Below are 21,197 nucleotides of genomic sequence, written 5' to 3'. Positions count from 1 at the left end.
ACGTTTTCCTCCTCCTTTTTTTTTTCTTTTTTTTTTTTTTTTCCTTTTTTTCCCCTCGATTAATTTACCATTTGGAGAGTTAGACACGAGAAGAGATGAAAAGCCGTGTTCTGTAGTACTGAATTCATACTTCTGTGTGAATCTCTCCACCTCTCGCATATGTAACCGTGCTTGCGTTTATTTTTTTCTAAATGAATTTCAGAGTAGATAAGCTTTCATTTCAATAACCTGTTTTTTTTTACAGTGTTAAAGCCTTGGTGATGTGTGATATGCCAGTGTGTAAGATGTGAATGTTCCATAATTCAGTAGAAACACAGAAAGGCTCTTAACTTCGTTCTCTCAGTGTTGTTGCTAGTAACTTGCTGCGGGTGGTGATGTGGGTTGGTTTCCAGCCGGTTTCTAGTGGTTTTGCGTTTCCATGCAGCCGCTCTTTGCGCTCGGTTTTTCTTTACCAGCTCCTAAAGGCAGTTGGTATGCATGTGGGGGAAGGGTAAGGAAAGGGGACAGAGATGTTTTTGCTTTGCTTTTCTTCTCCTGTTCTTGCCATCTGTGGGGTCGGGGAAAAAAAAAAAAAAAAAAAAAAGACTTTGTCTGTGAACTCCTCGGTGGGGAGATCTGGAATGAAATGCACTTGTGACATGACATTGCCTTGTGGGCAAAGAATTTAACATACTCAGCACTGATCTGCAAAAATACCCCCAACTCATATTACAGGGAAGAACTAAGTCAATACTTCCCTTTTCTCTGTTATGCTTTTATATTTTTGTAACATAAAAGGAAGATCTATACATCAGTAATATACTTATTTATTTATTTAGGAATAAACTTTGTAATTTCTTCTTTGGCCTGGTAATTTCTACTGCCATGTAAGTCGCCTCCCCTCCTCTACCCCGGCACAAAATACCAACCAAAAATTCATGAATTTAACTTACCCAGAATAACCTTTTCCAAATTTTTTAATAAAATGAAATTGCAGATAACGTGAGAATCGCTTGAAAAGGTTTGATATAAATTCAGAAATGCATAAGGTAGTAGCTGAGTAGAAAACCCTTCAATTTCTTTGTATTAAACCAATTAACGTAGTCTGTCTGCTGATTTCACTGCAGTGTAAATTATGGCAATTTTAAGAGAGTCTCTGGGTTATTTATATGGTTTTGTAATGATTCCCCAATATTTTATTGTTTATTTTACTGTATTGTACTTTTTTCACTATGCCCCATACTGTCTTTGTAATGACACTTTAATTTCCCTATGAACGTCTTTTCTCTATTAAAACCAGAAAATAAACAAAACCACGAGACATTAAAAGGACAGCATATGCCAGTAATTAGAATGAAAAATACTTGGGTAATTCACAAAGGAAAAGTAGTGATCATTTTGCATACTACTGCATAATTACTGTTGGCAGATATCATTTCACCATAACAGTGAGTCTATTAGTAAATTTTATAGTGCTAGAGAGATAATTCATTGTTAGTATGCTTAGCTTGACCCTGTGACATCATTTTTGGCATTGTTCTTAGCCTCAGCAGTAGGATAGTCTCAAAAAGATGTCAAAGATCTGCTTATGCAGTATGTTTCAGATTTCAAAATGTTTATGTATTACATAAAATGATTGGTTAAAATGTGTATCAGAAGTATTGGACATTTAAATGAATAACAATTCCTGTGCTTCAATGAAAATCCTATTTTATAGGTGTGCAGATACCGTGAAACTTAGACCTTTTCAATCAATCATATTTATATGCATCTCCAAATACCCTTTTAATTAGAATTTTTAGAGAAACTGTAGAATAGTTTTGTAGAATCACTAGCATTCTTTAACAGTAGATTTATAATGCATGCAGTAGAATGAGTTTATTTGATCATTCAGTTCACATTGTGTTCTATTAAATCCCTGAAAACAAATCATATATCAGTATGTATATTCCTCTGTCCTCCGACATTCGAGGACGGAGGAATATACATACTGACGTATGTCAGTTTAGAGGAGCTGAAACCTCCTAATAGTTCCTTTGTATTGACTTCAGTATCTCTCTGTATTTGATTCAATATTATCAGTTATTCTTTCAGCGGTGATTTTTACTCATGTTATCTATGACAGTAAGATTAAATCAGAGAAAACAGTTTGAGAGGCATATTTAATACACGGCGCAGCTTGAGAACTGCAAAAATTGCAGTAATAGATTTTAACTTTGCTCTTTTAAGTTAAATTTTATGAGGCTGATATGCATTCATATGTAGTTAAACACTTGAAATCAAATTCTTCTTTTTACTTTGAGATATGTAGGTCTTAACTCTTGTGAAGTATTGAATTTATCTTTTCTTCATTTTGCCATTCCAGTTCACATTTCAAATTAAAATGAAAGGCAGGAGTCTTATTTTCTGGACTCATACTGCCTGATTCAATTCTTGATTTTAAACTACTAGCAGTAGTTATTTCCCCAGGAGAAAACAGTAGTAATAGATACAGGACAACTGCTTTTTAGGCCAGAGGCAAATTAGGGCAGCACTGATGCACTGGTTTTGTTAAAGCCTTAAATTAATACACATAAATCACGTTTATGTCCCTCAGATCTGTTGAATATCATTGATATGGATGGGAGTTGATGCATATAGAGTACAGAATGGGTCATGTTGAGATCTTTAGGTTGTTCCTCCATATATCTGTGGTGAGCGCTGAATGACTAAGTCAAATCTAGGCTTTGGAGTTTGCACAGTTAAATAATACTGTGGAGATGGTGTGACGTTTTTAAGGGGGTGTATAGACTTACATTTTAGATAACAGCCTAAATTACTTTTAAGTGAGAAGGGGACACAAAATCAAGTTTTCCACAACGTGGGTAATTGATACAACTAATGCATGTAGTTTGCATTGCTCTCTGGTGCACAATAACTCTAACTTCAGATTTAAATAATTATTAGAAACTTTGTGTATGTGTATATAAATACGTATGTACACATCTGTACATGGGATTCTTCTGGCAGATCTTCTCCCTGTAGAATTGTGGCTGGTATTTAAAAATTATTTGAGTGGGCTATTACACAATAACATGCCTCAGAGTTAAGAATGAAGTTCTTAACTCATACTTACAAGCACACTGTTGCCTATATTTTCACTGTGAAGAAAATAACATGCATCAAGCTTTGCTTCTGCATACATCCAGAACTTTTACCATCTTAACTGTTCTGGAGAATAGTAGCTCCTTCATGTCTGACACCATTCTGGTGTCCTTGGATAGGAATATTTCCCCTAAAATTAAAAATATAGGGGAAAGAAATGCTAAGAAATGTGTTAAGACCTGTAACCCATTACGCAGACTTCATGGAACTCAAGCTGTGGCAGTAATGTTCATCTTACTCTCTTTTCCTTATATTCAGTAGTGCAGCGTCAGTTACTCAGGATGTGGGAAGCTTAATTTTTGTGTCCTCGCTTCAGCTTGAAGTAATCTAGGCTCACATTTCTCTTTTCCTAAGACAGTGCAGCGAACATCATGTCGTAAGCTGTTCTGCAGTGGTAGGTAACCTTCATTCTACCTGCAACTGTGTTTCTTTGAAAAAAGAATTAAGTTTTTTTTTTTAATACCAGAAGGAAGGACTCTTGCCTGTGGTCAAGGTCATCTAAGGTGAAGGAAGTATAGTTCCTGTGGCTGTCTTATTCTTTTATCCAGTAAATGCTCTTCTATTTCACGGCTTCAATAGGAAGCATAATTTATTGGTTAGGACACTAACCTGCAATAGGGAGATATGGTTGCGAGCCAGCCATATATCCTGAAAAGGGCATACCACTCAATTTTTCCACTTACTTGGTGATTGCTATTAAATTGTTAAATGATGGTAGGTGTATTCTTGCTTTCTCATCTGAAGCTTTAAATCTGTGTGAGACCTTTTTTCATCAGTTTGTGAAAGCTATGACTTTGTATCTTGCTCTTGGGGAGGCCTGGAAGGTTTTATAAACTTTCATGAATGCCTTATGAGCCTCCAGCATGGGTGAAGTTAAGGTAGAACATTTCACCTTTTTTTCCTGTTAGATTAGATGACTTTCTATTTACCCCCCTCCCCCCCCCCCCCAAAAAAAGTCCATTGTTAGATATCCAGAATTATGGTAGCCATGCTCAGAGTTCTCTTTTCTGAGTCCACTTTGTGTCTCTAGTCTCATGTGCTCTAGTAAATCTAAGAAAAGTGTAGATTTTTTTGGATGAAATACTGATTTAGCAAGAGTGGACTGAGGTTACCTTTAGAAGTGTTTATTTTGGTGTTAGAACAGTTTGCGCATAGTTTGTTTCAGTTGGCTAGCACAGGCCTCTTGTCCTATTTGAGATGCTTTACGCTTGGCTTGCAGATGCCAGAACTACAGAAGACCCATGTCCTTCCTGGGTAGCCCTTCTGGCAAGTCAGGATACTCCAAGATACTACAGTTGGTATTATTTGCTTGCACAAGCAAGTAAAGAGCTCAGTAGTGTGTTACGATAGTGGTTGTCTAGGCTGAATGTGGTTAGACTGAGAAGAGGGAGGAGAGGTTGTTTTCTTATTGTTCAAAGGCTTTGCAGTGAAAGCCTACCTTTTGTTTTATTGTCTTTATTGCCAGTGGATTTGTTATATAGCCTAATCATTATTGTTCTCATTTTGCAGCAGCCCCAGATTGTCTGAGATGTAAGTCTGAGTTAATGGCTTTCTGGGAGGGGAGAAGACAGTCCATTTTCTGCTTTCTCTTATGCATATTAATGGTGGTGTGGGGCAAAAATTCATTAGTATCATGTATTATGATACAGAAACGCTGAGTGGTGGTGCCACTTATGGATTGGAAAAAAATTAAAATTCTCCCTGGTAACAGATCTATATGATCCTATCTCCATTAAATTGATTCCAAAATTGTGTTTAAATAGCCTTCATGAGGTATGCACAGTGATGATCAGAGGGCTGAAGCATCTGCCCTAGGAGGTACAGCTGCGAGAGCTGGGCCTCTTCAGCCTGGGGAAGAGAAGACTGAGGGGAGATCTGATCAATGTGTACAAGTACCTGAAAGGAGGGTGTCAAGGGGATGGGGGCAAACTCTTTTCAGTTGTCCCATGTGCCAGGACAAGAAGCAATGGGCAGAAATTGAAGCACAGGAAGTTCCTCCTGACTGTGAGGGGGAATTTCTTCCCTGTGAGAGTGACGGAGCACTGGCACAGGTTGCCCAGAGAGGTTGTGGAGTCTCCTCTGGAGATCTTCAAGGCCTGCCTGGATGCAACCCTGTCTACTATGCTGTAGGTGACCCTGCTGAGCAGGGAGGTTGGACTAGATGATCTCCAGAGGTCCCTTCCAACCTTACTCATTCTGTGATTCTATGATTTGGTTTATTGTTTGATACAGATGATTAGATCAACTTAATTTTTCTGGAAGTTTCCTTTTAATACTGTAGAAATTGGGGATGAGGAGAAATGATGAAGGGACAGTTGTGTAGTGATACTCCTGTAAGCTGTTCAAATATGTTTAGACTTCAGAAGTCTGGATTGTTAAGTCTGTGTTTTCTTTTCAGAAACCTCTCTTTTTTTTTTTTTTTTTTTTTTTTTATCAGTTATACCTTACCCACCCACACATACATAATCTGACATCTTGTTCTATTGTTTTGTAATTTAATAATGCTTTGGTGCTTGAAGGGTCATCTCTCAACTGTTGGCAGCTTCTATAGAGGAAGACTGCATGAAGAATGTGAACATCTTTCAAAGTTTATGGAAATAAGGCTATAATAATGTTCTTAATTTTTTCATGGAAGAGGAAATAGGATCTGTGTACTGCTGATAATTTGTAGACTTTTTAATATATTTTTTATTATTAAAGTGTAAATACTCTGTAGACTGGAACACTATCCTCACTCTCTCAAAAGATTAGTTTACAGTAGACTTCTGTAATATCGGTTACTACAAGGATGGCTTGTGATGAGATCATGATTGGGAGGCTGGAAAATGAGTCTCTCTTAAAATGTTCCATGCTCTGAATACTTGAGAGATTTTCTTAGAGTGCAACACTTTGGTCAATAGGGGTTATATTTTTAATTAGAGAAGGCATTAAAAAAAATCCATTTACTATTTTGTAACAATTTCTCTTGTACTCAGGAGTAAGATAGAATATTTCAAGACTAGAAAATATTTTCTGGCAATCAGCCGTCTGTGGAACAGATTCATATTTCTCCAACTAGATAATCTTACTATGTTTATATTTTCCTTTGCGCAAAAGACAGGGAGAAAGCATATGTACTAGATGTTTTGGAAGTATAGTTATATTCTCCTCTGCTTTTGTATTGTGAGACAAAAGTGATTGGGATCTGACTCTTTATTCCTTCATTTTACTGATGTTTTGATTCATTATGGCACAGACAGTATCATGTTGTCCTTTGCTGAACTAAAAGTAAATCTGTCTTAAAAAAAAATCCCCTTTTGTTCTACTATTGAGGAACACTGGGCTGCCAAATCCTGGCATTCTGAATCACCAAAATTGTAATAGTGTTCGTACTTTACAACTGCAGTTATTCAGTGTTTTCTATGTTGTTTATAAGTCACAGGGACGCCTACAGGTTAAAACCCTACTTTTTAAAGAAATACTCCTTGTTTATACTGAAGTAACCTTTTGTCGAAAGAGAATTAAATACACATTGTTAACATTAAAGCTTCCAAGGAGCAAATCATGATCTTTAACAATAAAAACAACAACAAATGATAAATACAGAGGGAGAGAGAATAATATATCGCGATATCACATTTCATTTTCCATGTAATAGCAATTTTAGACTTTAAAAAATAATGGGATTATTTTTCTCCTTACAGAACTCTGTTCTTTTAGCCATTTGATCTGACTTGATAATGTTCTTATAACCAGGGAGTCTGTTTTCTTCCTTTATACATATATACATACATACACACACACATATATATATGTGTGTATATATATATATATATATATAAAATATATATATATATAAAGGACACATGCAAATACTTATGTGTGTTTTAACTTTGATTCTTGGGCTGTGACTCAGCAAGTGTAATACATATAGTTGAATTAATTTGTTCACAGGATCAGTCTCAAAGAAAGAAGTGACATACTAGTTGCAATATTAAAATCAAATTCAGACTGATTGCACATAAGTAACTAAAGAAAAACAATATGGGTCCAAATCTACAATATATAACTTGTAATGCTGGCAAATTCCCAAATTCCACAAAAGATTTCTACATGTATTGTGTAGGTCTCTGTATGTGTGGTTTGGCTGATGTACAGTGTCATCTGTGTTTGGAGAAGAAATGGGTGTTCTTATAAATAGCTAAAGAAACAAGAAATTATAGGTAGTTGTCCTCTTGTATGATTTAGTTTTTTACCTCTAATACTAAGGCTGAAATAATGATTTATTTCTTTCTGTTCATCATAGAACACCTACTATTTCTTTTTGCCCGATACATAGGGGATTCAATATATCATTTACCTTTCCCTAGTTTTGAGCCTACTGAGCTGATCTTGATAGCTTTCTGGAAGAGACCCAAGTTCTACAAGATAGATCATTAGTCATTTTCTTTGATTCTGTCTTGTAGAGCTGTGTTTGGTACTGAATAAAAAGAATTGACATTAAGTTGGATGTGCGTGATAGGGTCCGAAGCATAGTGGAAATATGTGGAATATAAAGTACTGTATTTCACAAGAGTGCATTTTAATTGCTGTTCTGAGTCATGCCATCACTACAGCTGTTTCCAAAAGAAGGCATTTATATGCTAACGATGGGATATTTATACAAGGAAGGAGATATTAGATAAGCAAATAAAAATACTACATGCCCTTTATCTTTGTTTTTAATGTATTCTTTAGCGACTAGTTCAACATGTATGAAGCATTTAGTGACAAGTAATTACGTACGTATTGAGTAAATGACAGTTGATTCATGGAGTCCCTCTTTCAGAGTATATATTCTTCATAAATACATAGAATTCACTAAAGTAGGGAGGAGTGAATAGTATTACAGCTTTGAGCTTCTTAATGCATGTGGCAATGCAGTCCTGCTTGTGGTGCTGACTTCCTTTCCTCTGTTTTACCCATAAAAGGAGAAAACTTGCCATATGACTTGTTTTAGAAATAATCACGAGATAAGGATTGGGAGGGGGTGAGGTTATTCAGGTAACTTTTGTTCTTGTGCTAATTCTTTCATGTGATTATGAGACATTTTCTGCTTTCTGTGTTATATGTGTTAATACTATTAGATTATGTGTTTTACTTTTGTTGATGTCTTTTGAAGAAAATACTGTTTCTTCTGATCACATTTTTGTTTTTCCTATATACATGGGAGATTCTGAAGAGAAATGGAATACAAATGAGTTTAGAATGAAGAAAAAAAATCTTACTTCTTTGGCACTAAGCTATCCTCCAAACCTGGAGAAACTTTCTTCCTGGTGATTAAAACAATGACTGTGTGTGGTATTCCCCTGTTTTTTTGCCAGTGACTCTAGATACACATGCCTAAGTTTATTACTTCATTTTGCACTGTTAAAGCTTCTGCTCCAGTTTCTCAGGAAACAGAAATACTCAAGGTGATTCATTGAGGAGGACTTGCTCAGAAAACAATTCTGGAAGTCTCAGGTGCCTTTCTGAGATTGGAGGCCTTTTGCTCACTTGTTTTGCAGTCTTACAATGACTTCAAGTGTAAGTAAAATTAGAGTTCCTGATCATCTTTTGACATATTCTGACGAAAGAACATAGTCCTCATATTCATGAGGGTCACACTCTCTTCATAGGGTGAAGACAAGTACAGCTCTAAGTTCCACCCAATTTATACTATGGTTTACCAGATGGCAATCAACTGGTTTATGTCTATGTTAGTATCAAAATGTGCAGCCAGCACTGCAGTTCTGTTTACTTAATGATGCTATGAAACAATTTGACTTGGAGGCATATAAATTAGCTGTCTCTCTTCTTGCTCTGTATAATCCAAGATGTTTTAGATATCATAACAGGGTGATGTACCAGAGGAAGGCAGGCTTTTATTGGACAGCTGTGGAAAATAGAGATATTTGACCCAAATATTTGCCTTTGTATGAACTGAAGTATTTTGTCAGGGCCACTGGACAAAATTAAGCCCATACATACTATCTGACAATCTGGACCAATATTCTACTGGCAGTAATCCAGGCATGGTACAGTGAAGCAGTCAGATGGTCATCTTCAGTCTATCTGAACACATTTTTAAAAAGTCCAAAACCTACAGAATGCAAATTTTCAGTCACTTGTAGTGTGTATTACACTTCCAGGTACACAAATCAACTATTAAACTTAATTAGTTCTGTTTGTTCTCTGGTTAACTCTAGTTTTTTATGAACCCTTGATTTAAAAACAGCAACCTAGATTAAGATGTGATATTAAAGCTAGAAGCCATAGTGCCTTGTAAAGGAGACCTGTTAATTCCAAAATGCGTTGGCTGCTGATGGAATTAACTTCTAAAAATGGTGTTCTCCAGAAGTAACTGGGAACTATAATCATGTGTTTATCAGTAGTAAACTAAATAAGGAGTGGCGGCATGTGCTTGTCTGTATTGTTACGTTTTTAGTACTGTTCGTGGAGTGATTTTGTCCTTTGCCAACTAACACTCTCCTACATAATGCCCAAGCATAGTTCTGAGGTTAGTATAGACAAGGAACCATTAGCAAAATGCTATCTGGAGATGACCATCCTGTTTTTGAGAGATAAGACTTTAGCTCTGCAGCATGAGCTGTACCATGCTAGCTGGTTTCAAGCTCAGAGAATGATTTTTTTGCCCTGATCTATTTTATTTACTGATACATACATGGCCACTGATGCTATTTTCCAGGAAGCTAGGATTCAGAAACTTATTTGGGAATGCAATGGCAGGATTATCTTTGCATGTTCGCAAGGGCAGGATAAAAAATTCTATTGAATCTAGAAGTGAGAAGCAACATCTGGAAAGCTGGAAAAATAATTCAGAGGGACTTCATAAATAATTGAGTTTCTTAATGTTTGTCTAGGAAAAGCCCAGGGGTATACAGAGGTATAATTAGTCATTTTGAAAGCACTATTTAAAAACAAAAAAAATGGGAATTGTGGCCTACCATTTTAAATAAAAATAAGCTAAATGTAAACAGATGGCATTTCCAGCATCCTCTGACCAGAAGATATATATCCTGGTTATAGTATAAAACTTGTACCTTCCCTAGGTTTTGTCTTCTGTTAACTCAGGTAGCAGTGGCAACTTGCTAACAACACTCTGAATGATGATCTTCAGGCTTTTTAGGGAATTTCTACCTCAAGCAGATGTTCTAACCTTCTTTTGTTGTCTCTCTCTCTCTCTCTCTTTCCCCCCCTCCCCAGCAGTGTTAAACCTATTAGCATCCTAATGGCTTAGCAGAGTCTGGTCCAACTGACAAGTCATGGGTTGAATCTAGTCCATGGAGTACTTTCATTTGTCTCACAACTTCTTCTAGAGGAAACGAGGAATAGCTATTTGGACAATGTAGGCTGCCTTGTGAACTGAACGTGTATCTCTCCACTTGGATGTGGTCCAGCGTTCAGAAACGGAGCCACTGCCTCCTGGTCCCCATGGAGGCAGTGATGGGCCAAGCGTGTGCCATTTCCTGTACTGGGAATTCCTAATGCAATTTATGATTTGAGGGATGTGTGAATAGTGAATCAAAACTAGGATCAGGTGCCACTGTTGTAGAGGATGGACTGCCCTAAACAGAAGAGCTCTGTATTGTTAGACATTTCACTCATCTCTCTGTGCAATATTTAAGCAGTACTAGCTTGCTACTAAAAACTCTTAACAGGCTTGTACTCTTTCAGTCTATACTTGGACAATTTTGTGCTTCTTTCTTTCCTCCTCCTTTATATCATAAAACAAAATACAGATTTGTAACTTCATTTTGAAACATGTACCTTCTACTTTTTGAGAAAAGGAGTTCTGAAATGTGGACTAATACTGCTGTTGCGTTGTTACGATTTAGAATCTGGCTCCTATATTGCACACTTAATCCTGTTTAACTCCTGTTTTTCCTTTGATCTGCAACGTTATATAGTCCCTTGTGTAATGCAACTTCACTTAACTTTTTATTTGCAAGCAACTTTGCTATTACTGCTTGGTTGAATACTGATCATACAGCCTTAATTATTTCTTACACAGCAGGAAACTTTCAAAGTAGCAGCTGTGTTTTGCCTTAAGTTAAATTGGTTGTGGACTATGACTGCTCAAATCCCTGAGAGTATAATAAGCTTTACTCCCAGCAAGTTCCCCAGACTACAACCGTTAAGAGGACTGAACTGACTGCTGTGTTTCATGTCATACATGCATTTTAACTAGGGATAAATTGACTTACTGAGTGTGACCAAAACAGTAACAGAGAATTCTCTTCTACATTAATAATGTGATGGTTTTCCTCCTTGTTGCCCACCTCCCCTTAAAACAGCATATAAATTTTTTTGCTGAGGTTTCAGGGGCATACATCAATTCATGTTTGTTCCAATGTGTTTGTATCACATTGGTTTTTAAGCAAAGATCGCTTTTTCTTCCTAAATTTTCATGATGAAGAGAACGATTGTTAATAAACATGTTTATTCATCCCCTGCTTAGGTCAGAGTGCTATAGAGATTATACTGGTGTTTTTAAAACATTGTCCTTGTTCTGTACTGGATGGTATCTCACTTGATTCAAATGTTTTACCTCAACAAACTTGCCTTGCAGGCCACTCCACACATTTATTGCTTGCTACAAAAAGTTTTTACTGACATGTGTTTGCAGACTTTTTTTGTTTTATTTTGTTCTTATTTACATTTTATACTTGATCCTATCAGCTATAATAAATTGGAGTGACACTATTTTTACATAACATTTGAGATGTTTAGTCTAATTTTGTTTTAGACTGAAACAAATTTAGATAGCTGGAATATTAAAAAAAAAAAAAAAAAAAAAAAAAACTAAAAAGTAGACTTCCAGAATGTAATACATAATTTATTAAAAAAAAAAAAAAAAAAAAAAAAAAAAAAGCCCACAATACTGTTTGCTAGTACTTAAGTTATGCTTAGGATAGCTATTCTATACAAATCTCAAAATTTTTGTAATTTTATGAATCAGCTGAGCAGGAAATACTCCTTTTTAGTTCTTAGGGATTTTTTTTCTTTTTTTTTTCTTTTTTTCTTTTTTTTCTTGTTTCCAAAATGTAGTCTTTCTATATAAGAATGTGGTTGGCCTTCAGAATAATTGTATAATTGGCTACTTTCCAGGCAAAATCTGTCACCTATTTATGAGTATATTTTGCACTTGTAACATGAGTTTACTGTTGCCAGCACTGTTAATTTTCTCCAAGTAAACCAAGTTCTATATCAAAACAAATGGTCTACATAAACATGTGGAAGTAACCAACATACTTCAAGAAAATTCTCATTTACATTTTTCTAGGTCTGTATTAGACTTCAGAATGTTAAATTAGTGTTACTAGTACTATTAGGGAAGGCTCATGTTCTCTGAACCTACACACTTTTAAAAAAATTTTGAAATTTCTTAAAACAATCTAATCTTGTTTTGCATTATACATCTTCTAAAGTTTCTGGTAAATATATTTTATTTTATATTCTTACATCTACTTCATATCAGTTACACTATTTCAATTCTTAGAGCATTTTTGCTATTCTGAAGGGTTTTATACTAGATTTTTTTTCTGTCCCAATTGCAATTCGCTTAAAGGTTTCAGGCATTTTTTTAAACGATAATTAAACTCTTAAATCCTGTTCTATAATTAATTTCTCTAAAAACTGTACCTATTCAAAGGGAGTTGTGAAATATATTCTATACGTTTGCAGGAAATGTAGCTCACTATTAAGTTACGATTTTTGTAGTCATATTTCTATTTAATACTTCAAAAACAAAAAGAAATGTAGTCCTTCCCCTCCTCCCCCAGTATGTTTTTATTTCAGCTGTTGCCTATGGCTTCCATGACTAAAAATTTTTGAACTTCTTCCGATCATGGATCACATAAATAGTTCTGCAGATGTCCACTCTGGCAGGAGATGTTATTAATTACCATATATGTAAATTTTAGCTGTTTAGGTAACAAATATTTTCCTCTCCTCTCACATTCATTAAGTCTCTTTTCCTGTCAAGTCATCATATACTTCCAACAGGCAGGTTAATGTGACATCAGATCATTCTGTGTTAGATTTGCCTTTTCAAAAACTAAAGTTTCCAATTCTTTCTTTTAGGAAACATCTAAACTTCATAGGCCTGTTTGTTTACCTGCATTTTTTGTTTCTGTTTTTTTCAGTCTCTTCCCACGTGTAATCCTTTCTTCTCATTTTTCTCCATTTTGTAAATCTTTGTTTCAGTTTAACACCAATCTTGTACATGTTGTTGCTTAACCGCTCTTTCCTGTTAACGGATGAATTAATTACGTAAGGTTTGGAAAATGCCTAAAACAGTTAGAGTGGGGATAGATGCGCAGTGCATACTGCACGGCCTGCACAAGGGGGCTGCCCCCTTCCTGAGTCCCCGGCTGCTGCACAATTCAGTCGCAGTGGGGTTATTGAGCAGGGAAATTCCAACTTCTCTGGTCAGGAGGGGAAGAGTCTGTCTTTCTTTTTTTTAATCTGACCAGTAAATGCTCTAGAAAATCATGATATCTGGTGACTGTTTTCTGCAATTCAAAAATTATCTTCTACTGTATCTACTACTCCTTGGGAGTTCTTAATCTTTCTGGGTCCTGCAGGGTGTTTCCAGGCCTGTCTCTTTCACTAGGTGTTCCTGTTTGGCCCTTGCCTGTGAACAGCTCTGATGCCTCTTTTTCTGCCTTCTTTCTCATGAGTAGTGGAGTTAAGAGTACAAAGTTTTGGGGGATTTTTTGTTTGGGCTTTTTTTGTTTGGGCTTTTTCTTTCTTTCTTTTTTTTTTTTTTTTTTTTTGTTTCATTTCTTCATGACTCCATGTGACAGCAGTGAACTGTGGAGAGTCTAGTCAAATTTAACTCTTCAGTATTTTCCTAAGCTTTGTGTGAGTTTTCATTTGCTGTCTTAAACACAATAACAGTAGTTCACTATCTTGATGCACTGTACTATGAGAAAATTGACCTTTCAGTTTGTACATAAATCCAGAGTAGAAGATACTGCGGCAGTACTAATTACTTTAAAAAGAGGGATATTACTATGATGTTTTGAAGGCATGTGGTAACTTCTTTGGCTTTTATTTAGTAATTAAAAATGATTTCTTTAATAACAATTCCTTCTAATACATATATATATCTTTTTTAACTGACAGACTGCAGTTTCTGTCTTAATTATAAAGAAGGCTCCGGATCATCCTTAACAAGGTAGGAGTTAACGCATATATGCTTGTTTTGCACGAATTTGCTGTCTAAAAGATCAGTGTTGTAAATGATGAATGAACTCTCAGCCTCCCTTGAATGACATACTTGTATACAGTTTTACTGTTGTACCTAACTGATGCTTTAAAAATTCTTTCTAGGCATAATACTCTGGCCTTGGGTTTTATTTGTTTATTTTTGTTGTTATAGAACAGCTGAGATTTTTTTTTTTCCTGTGCAGTTTGTACAGTTACTCCACTATTTGTTTTGACTCATTTCACTATGACTTACAAATTTTGGATCTGCTGTGTAGACCTTAGGACAATTTAAAAAATCGGCTAGATATGAATAGGATTTGTTCTCAACCCTTTTGGAAGTTCTACTTCTGTTTTTTTTTTTTTTTTTTTTTTTTAGGCCATTTACTGCCATTTTTTTTTTCAAATCTCAGCAAGGTTCCTATCAATCCTCTCAAGTATAAACTCTAAATACTGTCCACTGCTTCTGGCTGTAAATTATCTCTGATTCTGTAGCAAAATAAAACAATGTTGAAAATAGACTTTTTTCCCTAGAGAAAGGGAGTTCCCTGACTTGACCAGTTACTACTTGGTATAAAGGTTTATTTATACAGAGGAGCTATTCCTAATTATTTGCCTGTGTGGATGCTCTACTTGAAATTAATGTTTCATTCTAATTTAATTTAGTCTGCTTTTACAGTATTTTGTTACAGCTTGCAGTAAAGCACTTATTTTTAGGAAAAAAGTATCTGCATCCCACCCCTCTGAGTTTCAAAAGAGAATTCTTCTGTAGGCAGTGATCAAACACTCATTACTTTTTCAATTTTAAGAAATAAAAGTCCATAGTTACCTAGAGCCAGTTACTACTATTTTTTTTAATTACAGCTGCAGAAGCATAACTGTGTGGTTTCCAGAGCCAAAACAGAACTCAGATGATTTATGGACCTGATCACTTGACCTCTGTTTCCATAGTCATAAGAACAAGGAACCAGTATTTTTGTGAGGACGACTGTTTGAAGTTATATTAGCAATGTTGTGGTTATAGCTGAAACCGAAATTCGGTTCCAAGCTCCCTTTTAGTGTCTTTCTCTGTGTGTTTGTTTTTAGCTGTCTTCACCCTTGCTCTGGGAGCAAACTTGCATTTTTGTAAGTTCTTTTATTTAGAAAGATGGAAGAGTGCAATAGGGGCAGCTGTTCTTAAATTCTGGCTCTTATGAGGACCCAGTCCCCCCCCCCCCCTTTTTTTTTCTTTCAGCCTCCAGCATGTCCATGCCGAGTAAAATGATCACTGACATTTAAACTTCATTATTTTCATAATTTCAAAAGATTGGAAACTTTGAGTTTAGAACTGCTTTAGCTGGATTTCTTTCAATGTAAATACTATTTCAAATACTGAGTATAGGAATTATAATAAGTATTATGGAAAACTCTTTGTATTTTCAGTATTATTTATTTTAATTATTAATATAATGTACACTGGTACCAATGATAACTGTTTTCCTTTGGCTATACCAGTTCTGGCAACGCTTTGTCATAAGATCTAAATTAACTTGAGTCTGTTCTGCAGAAATTATATGGAATAAAAATTCAGCTTAATACATGAACATTTCAATTTGGTAGTATTTTTGAATAATATAACTTTAATTGTGTTCTGATGTTCCAAATTTCACTTTTAAAAGAATAATTTCAGATTTCTATTAATAAAGTCTGATACTTTTTAAGTTAGATTCATTTTAAAATTGAGAGAGGGCAAAGCACAGTGATTACAAGTGTAAACGTGAATTTTTTTTATGACAGACGGACATTGAATGTTTAGCATCACTTCTTTGGATTGTTGAATGTGAATTGGAACTGCTGTACTTTAGGTAAGATATAACTAAGTGTTCGTGTTAAGTACCTCCTTTCTTCTACACTGATTATAAGCAAGCTGATGAATGTAAAATGTTATTTTACCATGTATAAAATGTTTGGTTTTGTTGAATGTGCCTAATACTGTTAGATATTTTAAACAATACTAGTTCAGTTGCTTTAAATCTTTATTTTTCGTGAGAGAAACCACATCAACAACTCTGCATGATCTAACTAAATATGTTACTTGATTTTAAGATGAAGTAAGTAGTTGTCTTATCAGCTTATTGCCACTGAAGGTAGTCGTGCAGTTCTGTCTCCTCCATCTCATGCTCTCTTTCACCAACACTTGTACTCATCTGTAATGTACCAGTTTTGGGAATTACTTGCAGAAAAATCTGTGGGATTTTGAAAGCTTCTTGGAGGATATTTTTCTATCAGTTTGAACTTCTGAATCAGCTCCCTGTAGGATCACATAAAGGGCTGGTGTTGACACAAGGAAATCAGTGCCAGTACCCATGGCAATGAGTTGTTAGATTGGCTTTACTGTATTGTCAAACTTCATGCTCAATCTTTGCTCCAAGAAAAGGTTTAAGGCATGAGAAAGAATGCAAAGGAGTTGTAGGCTCAGGCTAGGACTATAGACTTCAATATCTCAGAGGGAGAGAGAATAGAGCTAGATGGCTGTGATAGGTAGAGGTAACTATCACAGTGGTTGTGGTTGAAGATCACCTTCCTCATAATGAAATACAGGAAGTCATACTAATTTGACTAATAGATTAGGAAAACAGAAGAGGGAACCAACTTAAGTGTCACTCTTCACATATGGCCAAGTTATGGTCAGTACTAATAGAGCTGTGAGGCTCTAGGTCACAGAAAATGGTTCTGGTGGTTCTGACTCAAACTGCTGCTTACTAGCCTTTTTAGGCTGCTGAGAAATGTGAAGCAGACATGACATTTGAACTGGGCTGTCTGTTGCAGCATGTAACACTTAATGGTAATAATCCCATATTTTATTAAAGGAAGGAAAGCTCTGTGAGATAGTGGCTTTGATCCAGTGGTTTTTAGGAGGAAACAGAAATCAAGTATGGAGAGAAATCTTTAAGCTAATGCTGCTTTAGTTACAGTGAATGCAGTCTGTAGTTCAGCTGTTGTGAGGGTCATTCAGCAGGGGATGCTGTGAACAAATGACAACCAAAAAATCAGTTTGTTGTAGGCAAGAAGAAGCCCAACATGGCAGAAGTCTGACTGGATTGTTATCAAAGCAGACTGGCAGTACCCAAATAAATCCAAGGATCTCAGTGTCAGTCTATCAAATTAAAGGTATGCATTAACAGATGTTTCTTTGAAAGAAACAAAACCACCTGCAGAGGACTTGGAATGTCTTAAAGATTTGTTAATTGAAGGCTGCAGAGGATTCTACTGAATGTGGAATGAGTATAGCTGAAAACCAGTAGTATTCCTATTTTATTTCACTGAATAGCTGAACAAACTGTGGTCCAAGGGAGGAGGTGGTTGTTGAGGGGTGGAAGGAAGGATTTGTGCTTAGATTAAAGGCTGTAATCATAGCTTTAATAAGTTCTATAGTGGAGGAAATTATTCTTCTGTATCTTGTAAACTAATAATGCAATACTTGGAAGAACTGTGTACTTAACTGATGCAGCTGCTTTGTGTATTTTATTTTTTCCACTTTATTTTCTCCATTAAGGGCCTTTTACTTTAATAAAGTCGTCTGGAATTCAAAAGAGAAATTATGCATATGATATACCTATTGAATTGTACACAGAATTACATTTAGGGGGTGTTGTATTTTTAAATGAAGGAGGGCCTTTCTTGGTGGGAGGAGCTCAAAATCCAGGGTTCTTCATAGGCTCACACATCCTGATTGGGGGACTGAGATGAACCTCTCTGCATGGGGCAGGGAGGTCTTTGGGACAAGCAAAATAAACTGACAAGGAGAATTAAGGAGAAAACTGTAGGAATGTAGATGAAGACTTGTAACATGTTGGAAAAAGATGAAGTGATGTAAAACAAAATATGAGTGAAATGAGGAAATAGAGATTTACTAAATTATGGATTCTTTTAAATTTAGTCAGTAGAAAGTTAATGCAATACAGTGTAATTCACAGCTTTTTTTAGTTCCATTGGTAGGAGCTAATAAAAAGTGAGGAACTACAACTGATTGGATTTTCTTTTCTTTTTTTTTTAAAGCTGCGTAAATTCTTAAAATCGTTATTGCTTGCTAGTAAAGACCTTTTACAGATATTAAGAAAAATAACAAAATCAAGCCTTTTAATATGCCTTTAGTAGCTTTAAATATTGACTTTATCAGACGCCTATGATAAAATGTGGACTGTAGCAGCATGTGATCACTTTGTTCTAAAAGAAAAATTTCTGAAAACCAAATCTTAATATGACAGTGACAAACTAACAATAATTTCTTAACACCAGTGCAACAGAAGTAATTCTCTGTGCTCATAGCTGTGCTCAAAAAGTCTTATGATGAGATTTTCCCCTTCTATTAGACTGAAAGGATTGAATTTTAGTCTGTTGTAGAGATCTTCTCTTTAAAATATTTTGAAGCGTGTGGTATGAAATATTGTTACAATTGTTTAGAATTTGAATTCTACCAGATTAAACTCTCGTTGTCAACAATGTTTTTTGTGTATGTATATGCATGTGCATGGTGATCTATTACAGTTGCTTTTTAAATGACATTAGGGAATGAGAGAACCTGGGATGAGAAGAGAATTCATTTCCAATTTCCTGTTTTCTAAGAATATACAGTGAAGCTTATTAACTCAATATCATAATAAATAGTGAATGTTGAATTATGGTGATACTGTTCAGGTCTTCAGATGATAACACTTCTGTATATTCTAAAAATAGGAACTGGTTGACAAAAATTACACTTGGTCATATTCTGCCAAAACTGATTTGAATTATTAAGATGAATACAGCAATGCAGGGAGATCACCTCAAACATTAAATTCAGAGATGCCTTTTGGAAGCTTCATTGACTGTATAAGGAGCTGGCCTTAATTCAACTAAAGCTGAATGGTGTGTGAATTTTTACTTCACACGCAGATATTCTTAGACATCCTCAGGAACCACAGTAAAATGAGTGTTTAAAAAAAAATAAATAAAAAAAACAGTGTAATCATATACTTTATAATACATTTTAATAATTTTATAAAAAAGAATTCACTGTTCATTAAGATGATGATAATGTTTCACATGTCTGTTACTGTGAATTTTTTGGAAAATTGTTCTATACTTGTAGAATATCTAGTACAAGAATTCCGTACTGTGACAAGTGGTTGCATATGGCATCAATGAAACTAATAAATAGTTTTTAACTCAGTTTACTAGTTAATTCACTGTCAGATATTTTACAGATATAATGATATGAATGTGTTTCAGGGAGGTATATGAAGAAAGGTCACGTAGCAACTGTAATTCCATGTCTTGTGGTTTTTGCCAGATGTGTTTTATGAAGAAGTGGGTATACTCTGAATATGGAATTCAGCTTTAGGCCTGATTTTTATCTGTAATGATGGACTGCAACTCAGTAAGTGCCCAGCATCCAAATACTTGTTCTGACTTTTGTATCCACGATGGAGTACTGTTTCCCAGGAGGTGTTAGTGGCATGGTGTTATCTAATACTCAGTAGTGAAAATTAATGGAGTCCTTGAAATTAAGGACAGAATTTTTCAAAAGTAGCAAAAACCCCACAAATTCTATTGACTTTTCCTGAAACAAAGACTCTAATTTTTCACCATTAGCAAGAGGTTCTTTTAAATAAGAACTGTTTCAAAGATCCTTTTATTTTTATTTTTTTTAAGGCAGTATCTCTTTTACAATGTTCACCTTCATTAACACAGCTTGCTGACTTCCTTCCTCAGCTACAGCTCTTCCTACACTAAGAGGTCAGAAAAGAGCAAGATCAACAAGTCACACATCTGGCTGTCTCTCTTTCCAACTGGAACAAAGATACAGTTTTTAAAAGGCTTTTTGAGTTAATTGTAAACAATTTGCTTTTGGAGTCGCTGACTTTCAGCAAATGTTTGCCGTAGGCGGATGTAGGGAAAAAGGACTATGTCCTAAAGCAATTCCTCTGTGACCGGTGAGGAAAAAATTCCCCCAAAAAATCTCCCCCCCCCAAAAAAGAATGTCTTCTCCTTCTAGCATTGAAGTATGCACAGAATTTTGAGTGCATGTAGGACACTTCACAAGCGTAAAATACATGCTTTGAGGTAGAAAATGCAGACTTCGTTGCTTTATTTTATTTTCTCATACTCTCTTACACACTGACAATGACTTTTTTTAACATTATTTTCAGTAGCTGTTAATTTATGTACGAATTGACAGTGATACAAAACAGGGACAAACAATTGGAGTAGAACAAACTTAAAATTAAGAGTTCTATTCTAATTCACTTTTACTGTGTTTAGACATCTCTTAATACTTTTGTCCAGTAAATATTTCTGAAAATAAGCGTATTTACTTTCATTAATCTTTAAATAACATTTTTAAAACTCAATTCTAAACAATCATTGAAAAGAAATATATTTCTTTTTTTCTTTTTCCAAATATATTTTTTTAAGGGACTAACTTTGAGTATTGGCTAGAGTTGATCTAATCTTAGTCTGTTAAATCTACTTTTTTTTTTTTTTTTTTTTGTATGTGTGTTACTTGAAGTAAAGTATCTAAAGTATCTGATGACTTTGGTGCTTTCACACTTTGCAACAGGAAATAAAAGATATATTGGTTTACAGTATTTCTGAAACCTCAGCCACTCTTAAAATTTTTGAGCTCATGTTTCTCCAGCATATCGGTTGCTAGTTTAATGTCTTTCTATTATGATATTTTATTTTGAACTTGAGCCCTGTGCTACATGCTTGCACATGACTTGATGTGAAGAGAAAATGGTAGTTCTAGCTTACTAATAAATTTGACTATTTGGAATGATGCCTAAATTTCTGACAAACAAATCACCCAAAGATATTTTTTT

General features: G+C 35.2%; 1 protein-coding gene across 7 annotated transcripts in view; it reads left to right on the top strand.

Moving 5' to 3' along the window:
• Positions 1–21,197, top strand: part of CYRIA (CYFIP related Rac1 interactor A) — a 60,201-nt gene that overhangs the window by 1,167 nt on the left and 37,837 nt on the right. For all 7 annotated transcript variants that reach the window (XM_062573147.1, XM_062573150.1, XM_062573153.1 and 4 more), the window contains exons 2-3: positions 14,275–14,326; positions 16,132–16,199. The gene's annotated coding sequence lies outside the window, so the exon portion shown is untranslated. The remainder of the gene's footprint in view (positions 1–14,274; positions 14,327–16,131; positions 16,200–21,197) is intronic.

The sequence above is a fragment of the Rhea pennata genome, chromosome 3 (assembly GCF_028389875.1).
Source record: "Rhea pennata isolate bPtePen1 chromosome 3, bPtePen1.pri, whole genome shotgun sequence".
Classification (NCBI taxonomy): Eukaryota; Metazoa; Chordata; class Aves; order Rheiformes; family Rheidae; genus Rhea; species Rhea pennata.
This window is presented reverse-complemented; position numbering and strand designations above follow the sequence as displayed.